Source organism: Apodemus sylvaticus, chromosome 3 (assembly GCF_947179515.1).
Source record: "Apodemus sylvaticus chromosome 3, mApoSyl1.1, whole genome shotgun sequence".
Taxonomy (NCBI): domain Eukaryota; kingdom Metazoa; phylum Chordata; class Mammalia; order Rodentia; family Muridae; genus Apodemus; species Apodemus sylvaticus.
Window position 1 is genome coordinate 69,164,199 of NC_067474.1, and position 7,343 is coordinate 69,171,541.

At 48.1% G+C, this 7,343-nt stretch overlaps 1 non-coding gene across 1 annotated transcript; it reads right to left on the minus strand.

Moving 5' to 3' along the window:
* Positions 1 to 1,976: 1,976 nt before the first annotated feature.
* On the minus strand, positions 1,977 to 2,107 carry LOC127681955 (small nucleolar RNA SNORA17). Its single transcript, XR_007977291.1, has one exon. It is a non-coding gene; the product is annotated as a small nucleolar RNA SNORA17 (small nucleolar RNA).
* Positions 2,108 to 7,343: the final 5,236 nt, after the last annotated feature.

Sequence of the window (7,343 nt, forward strand, 5' to 3'; positions counted from 1 at the left end):
CCTGGAGACCCAGGTCTTGTTGGGGTTACCCTAGAGACTGAAGCTAGTTTAGGGTTTTGTTGGGGAGGTAATTTGGAAATGAATGCTAGGTACTGGCCTGTAAGTTTACCTGAGTTCAAACTTAGGTCTCAGGTTCTCTAAAATAGAGTCAGAATGGAAAAGATTTGGCCTTTCAGCTTCAGCTATAGCACACTAGTTACTTTAAACAAAAAGCACTATGTGACAGAGAATTAAATACTTGGGAAATAATTGGGAAGGGGCTGGGTTGTGGCTCAGTCGGTAGAGGACTTGCATAGCATGCATGTGGCCCTCCTTGGGTGTAAGCCTCAGTTCGTGCCACATAAACCAGATGTGGAAGTTTGTAGCTTTAATGTCCACATTCAAGATAAGGAGACAGGAAACCCAGGAGTTCAGGATCATCCTCAGCTACATAGCAAATCTAAGGCCATCCTGAGTTGTTATAGACTGCCTTAAAAATAGATAAACCAACATAATTGATAGAGGTGGCTATGATGATGTATACTTATAAAACCTTTTTTTTTGTTCTTTGTGAATTTCATATTATGCACCCTAATCCCACTGATCTCCCCTTCACCTAATACCTGCCCTCTGCCCTTGAAACCTTCCCCCATCCCCAACAGAGGGGAAAATCTTATCGTGGAAGCTTTAATGTATCACATTGTGTCCCACAATACACACTTTTGTCCACACGCCTTTGCTTGCCGATGTTCATTGACTCGTTAGTCTCGTACAAGGCCTCTGGCTTCTGCTACTCTATCAATCCCGGAACCCCACGGGGACACCTCTAGGATATCCTGTGTTTGCCCAGTGTCATGGAGGCCCTGTGGTTTTGGATCTGTAGGACCAGCCCCTTCATGCACTCCAGCTGTTGATCATCGATGTACGGGCAGATGTTGGGGTGGACCAATACAAAGCCCTGGATCTGGACCTGACAGGTCTCTAAGCTTGTAATCCCACTGGCTCTCCTACTTTCACACCCTTGGGGATGACTCACCAGCAAAACCCATAACCAGGGCCGCTCTACCCTGATGCCCAGGCAAGGCGTGACCAAGGGGGCACAGGGACAACCCTCCTGATCCCATGACCCTGTTGGGGTCAACTTTCCTACCCAGCACCAGTGACGAAGGCCAAAGGATGGGAAGGGGAATCTCTTCCTCCCCTATACCATCACAAAACAGCAGAGGCAGGACCGGCTCTCCCACGCTTAAGCCCATGGGGCCAGCTCATTCAGAAACCCCACATCCAAGGTCAGCTCTCCTGTGTTGCCCATGTGAGGTGCAGGGCTTGCTCTCCCAAGCACTACAGCAGGTAAGGGGCAGGGCCAGCTCTCTCACTCACTCTGATAACCTGAGGCATGTCTCCTGCCTGCCGTGGTGGCCAAGGGAGAGAGGAAGGTGGCACGGCTCCCTCTCCCATGTCAACACACGGCACCTAAGTGACGGGTCCTACGCTCTCAGGCTCTCAACCTTGGGGCTGGTTCACCCTTTTCGTGCTGACCTGCTGGTGAGGAGCAGGGCCAGCGCTCCTGCTCTCATGACCCCAGGGCCAGGTCTTCTACCTGTCTTAGGTAGTGAGGGAGGAGGAGGGAGGAGGCTCTCTCTTTCTCAACCACACTACCACATGGGAGACAAGTGCTAGTGCCAGTTCTCCATGCTAATATCCTTGAGGCTGATCATGGGCAAGTCTAGCAATGGAGTAGGGTCAGCGTTCCTGTTCTCATGCTCCAAGACTAAATCTTCTACAATGCCCAGGGGGACAGGGCAGTTCTGCACAGCCTTCAGATAGGCAGCAGCCCAGACCAGGAAGGGTCAGCTGGCTTTGGTATTAACATATCCCTGCAGCTACAGAGCCATGCACCAAGACTGGTGGTCATTTCAAGCTAGCACCCTGTCTGGGACCCCTGGCACTAGATTGGTGTTTGTCTCAGGCTAGGTTTTTTTTTTTTTAAGGTAATGTTAGGGCTACTACTAATCATTCAGATGTTCACAGGTCTGAACACTGAGCACAGACATAGCTTCCCTCCTCTCTGCCGTCTACTGACACACACGTGACACAGCAGCCACAACTGCCGTGCAGGGATGACATGCACATTTAATCCCAGTATTTGGAAGGCTAAAACAGGATATACGTGAGTTTGAGGCCCCAGCCTGGGCTACACAGTGAGCTCATGACTTGCCTGAGATACAAAGTGAATCGTGTTAAAAAAAAAAATCAACAATGAAAAAACAGGATCATCGGACAGACCCCGTGCCATCTCTAGAAATAGTTCCTAGAACATCACAGACCTGGACTCCAGGGTGTTTCTGGGTCACATCTAGTCAAACTTAAGAGCAACCCCTCAAGCCCTGGTTAGATTTTTGAAATGGCAGTCTTCATTTAACTCTCCAAATTCCTTCCCTGCACTTCCCATCTGAGTCTGTGCCCCAGAATGCCCAGCCCTTGCCTTCTTCCCAGAAGTGGGACACAGGGAAGCAGAAAGACCTACTGGACAGTGATGGTCTAGGGGAGGGAATAAGATACACTTGGCCTGTCCAACTTCTGTTGCCATTGTCATCACCAGATCCCAAGTGATGCTGCTTCAGGGCTCTATCACAGTGGGATACAGCTACATGCTACATGTAGGGTAAGCACTTGACCTTCATCTGGCTCAGTTCACTGTGAGAGGGTTTTGCTGTGTGTGTGTGTGTGTGTGTGTGTGTGTGTGTGTGTGTGTGTGTGATCTATGAGATAGAAGGTAGAGGAAGATGTTAGGTGTTCTGCTTTGTAGTTTGAGTCTCTGCACTTAGAGCTATGGTGGTGGCTACCAGGCCCCAGGGAATCTTCTCGTCTGTGCCCACACAAAGCTTGGTTTACAGGCCATGGGTAGCCATGCCTGGCTTTTGTATATGGGATTTGAACTCAGGTCCTTATGCTTGCTTAGCGAGTGCTCTTACCCACTGAGCCATGACTCCTGTCTCCTCCTTTTTGGGGGGTAGGCAATGTCTCACTCTGTAACAGCCCAGGTTAGATTGAAACTCACTCTGTAGCCTAGGCTAGGTGGAGACTCATGGTGGCCCTCCTACCTCAGCCTCCTAAGTGTTGGGGTTGCAGGTATGAGTTACCCTGCCATGCTGAGACACTATTGTTTCTAGGTGGAATAAGTTTCCAGGTGGAATATGATAATTTAATAAATCAACATTTTTCGGTGGTTTCCCCGTATTTGTGCTTTATGTTACGATAAACTTTTTTTTTAAGTCAAAAGTAAGAAAGCAGATGGAGAGATGTGACTCAATAGCATGGATATAAGAGGCTCTCCAGGTCCACTAAGAAAGAGACAGAGGGGAGAGAGAGAGAGAGAGAGAGAGAGAGAGAGAAACATGTCTCACAGAGAAACAGAAGGACGGGTGCTGGGCCCTGTGAGGAGTGTGGGACTAGACGCCATCTTCCACTCTCTCCCTCACCACCTCTCAGCTCTGGAATACCACTCCACTGTGTAGAGCCCGAGGGTCTTGCTCACCATGTGTTTTCCACAGACTTTGTGCTTACAGCATCTGGCAGCGTGAGCACGTGGAGAGTTTCAGTTTTCAAGCTGATATGACTCTGGCCTGTTGCCGAAGAGAAAGATAACACTTTAAAACAAATGTGCTGTCACCGGGAGAAAGGAAAGGGCTATCTTCAGCCCGAGGGACACTTCTAGAAGCTCACTCAGTCTCCATGTGATCTCCGGTTTCTGTGCTAATAAGACCCTGATGATTGGAGGCAGCCATGAAATGTGTGAAGAGGGCAGCGACTTGCCACGCACTCAAGGGCTTCAGGGGACCACTGAGGAGAGTGGGTGGGCCTTCCAGGGAATCTCTTGTTTGTTTTCCTGATAAGAAAATAACAGGCTCAACTGGATTATGATTTTATCTTTTGTCCTCCCTCCACTTCCTGCCTGGAGGCTCTACAGCTGTCCTTTGAGCCTGAGAAAGAGGGTCATATGTTCAGAATGGTAGAACAGGAGAGACAGTAGCCCTAGTGCGTGTAGAGCTTCCTCTGGGATGCAGCTTCCAGACTTCCTGACATACCCTAGGGCAGGAAAGCTCTGGGTTGTGAAGCCTGTGTGGAGGTGTTTCTGTGATGTGCAGCTCGATGCCCTCTGAGAAGACCCAGTGCTTTTAGCAGAGAAACAGCTTGAGCCTGGAAGCGGAGAGGTCTGTGAAGACTGAAAACTCACTTTGTAACTCGGGCTTCCCTCTGCCAAGGCATCCACGAGCCAGTTGTGAAGAATCCTTGCTCCGGCCCGGGAGCAGAAATGGCCTAGCAGGGAGCCATGGGAAGTGGGCGTGGATGATGATGGGGGCAGGAGACGGCTCAGTGGGTGTGGATGGTGATGGGGGCAGGAGACGGCTCAGTGGGTAAGTGCTTGCCACACAGGCTCGTGACCTGTGCTTGACCCCCAGCTCCCGTGTCCAGCCCAGTGACACATGCTTGTGATATCAGAGCTGTGGAGGCAAAGGCAGGAGAAAAGCTCACAGGCCACACAGCGTAACTTACTTGGAGAACTGGAGGCCTTTGAGGGGCTGTCGCAGAACAATAGGTGGATCTCTTGTAAGGAACATATCTGTTGCTCTCTGGTTTCAATGTGCACACACAAGTACACATACTCACACAAGCTTGTACAACACATACACACACACACACACAGAAAGAGAGAGAGAGAGAGAGAGAGAGAGAGAGAGAGAGAGAGAGAGGATATCTTTTATTTTGGCTTCAGGTGCTTATGACCCATGAACTATGGAGCCCACTGCTTTCCAGCCTGTTGGGAATATGTTATATTGGGGAACATGTGGCAGAGCAAAACCACTTACCATGTAGTAAGAAAGTTTAACAGAGTGGGAGAGAGGGAGGAGAAGGTGGAGGGAGTAAAGACACACACACACACACACACACACACACGCACAGAGAGAGAGAGAGAGATTGTCATAACTAATGATTTGTAAGTGTCCCACAAGAAACTAGACCCCACACTTTCCCAACAGCAGCACTCTGGGGACCATTTCAGGAATGCACGGTAGCAAGGACAAAAACTGGATACCCTGAAGAGCTCACATTTTAAAAGACTCAGGTCATCATGGAGTATTTGTCAGACAGTTTCCTATGTCCTGGAGGTGGGCTGTAATGGAGTAGAGGCCACACAGACAGAGGAGCAGAGTGGCCAGCTGCTCACCCTGTCCCTGGCCTCCCCTAATTGATCTACACCCACATCTCAGCTCATTTACATTAATACCTGATCCATCCCTACAGACACTGCGTCCATTGCTCTGCCCAGCACTGTTGGATTTGTAGGCAAACAGTTTTATCCAGGACCAAGGTAAACTACTTGCCTAAAGTAGTTTTTGACTTTCTAAAAAATGCCTTCATCATTTCCGAATAGCATTTTTATATATTCTACTTAAAGAAACATTTCCATATCTATTTTAAGCAGAATAATTAAACATTTCATGTTAGCACTGCCGTAATGGTGAATAACAGTCATCTTTTGAAGCTTGAATACAAATTCAAGCCTCGTAAGTTCATGTGTTTGAACATTTGGTCCCCAGCTGACAGTGTGGGACATTGTCACTGGAGAAAGACTTTGGGAGTTTTATATCCTAGTGCACTTCCTGTTTTTCTCTCTGTGTCCTGAGTGCAGACGAAATGCGATCAGCCAGCTTCCAGCCTCTGCCTCATGCCTTTCCTGACTGCTGCGGGTCTTCCTGTCACCATGAGCTCCACTCTCCGGCAATTCAATTGCAAGCCAACTAAACCCTAAGTTCCTTCTTGTCAGGGTACTCAATCACAGCAGCACAAAAGTAACGAATACACAACTTACATGTCTGTCTACTGGCGGTATGGTTAAGTCAGTACTCTAAGGCAGAGTACTATGCAGCTATAAAATGAATATGCTAGTGGTAACAACACTCTGCTTAGCAGCCGCGGTGATGGCTCAGTGAGAAAAGAACTTGCAGTTTGAGCACAAGAACCTGAGGTCAGAGCCCAGGACTCATGGAAAAAGCTGTTTTTAACAGGGTGCTCCTGAGTTACCAGCACTGTGGGTCAGAGACAGGAGGATATCTGTGACTAGCTGGCTGGCAAGTCTAGATGAATTAGTTCTGGGTTAAGGGATGGGCCCTGTCTTTAAAAATAAAGGTAGAGTGAGTAGGTAGAGCAAAACACTGTACATCTACCTCTGGCCTATACATGCACACATCAAAAATGTAGATCCACGGATTGGGGAGGTGGCTCAACAGTTAAGAGCACTGACTGCTCTTCCAGAGGTCCTGAGTTCAAATCCCAGCAACCACATGGTGTCTCACAACCATTTGTAATGGGATCTGATGCCCTTTTCTGGTGTGTCTGAAGACAGCTGCTCACATATAACAAACAAATAAGTCTTAAAAAAAGAATGCAGAGCAGGGCAGTGGTGGCGCACGCCTGTAATCCCAGCACTCTGGGAGGCAGAAGCAGGCGGATTTCTGAGTGCGAGGCCACCCTGGTCTACAGAGTGAGTTCCAGGACAGCCATGGCTATATACAGAGAAACCCTGTCTCTAAAAAAAACCAAATACAAAAAAAAAAGAATGCATATCCACACATACATATAAACACTCACACTGCTGTGCACACACACACACACACACACAGAGTGAGAGAAAGAGACATACAGAGAGAGAGAGAGACAGAAAGAGACAGAGACAGAGACAGAGAGAGAGAGATGAGTAATGAGACTTTGAAAAAGCTGGGCGGTGGTGGCGCACGCCTATAATCCCAGCACTCTGGGAGGCAGAGGCAGGCAGATTTCTGAGTTCGAGACCAGTCTGGTCTACAGAGTGAGCTCCAGGACAGCCAGGGCTATACAGAGAAACCCTGTCTCAAAAAGCCAAATCCAAAAACCGCCCTCCCAAAACAAAACAACAACAACAAAAGAATAAATGAGAACAGTCAATTGTAAGATAGTATACAATGAGATATTGTGATTTGTGTTTAGAAAACAGAATGGAGCCGTGCGTGGTGGTGCACGCCTGTAATCCCAGCACTTGGGAGGCAGGGGCTGGTGGATTTCTGAGTTTGAGGCCAGCTTGGTCTACACAGTGAGTTCCAGGACAACCAGGGCTACACAGAGAAACCCTGTCTCGAAAAACCAAAAAAAAAACAAAAAAACAAAAAAAAAAAAAAAACAAAAAAAAAACCAAAAAACCCCCAAAACCAAACCAAACCAAACCAAACCAACCAAACAAACAAACAAACAAACAAAAAAATCCAACCAGCCAACAAACAACCAACAAACAGAAACCAGAATAGTGTGTTTACACATAGGTGCAG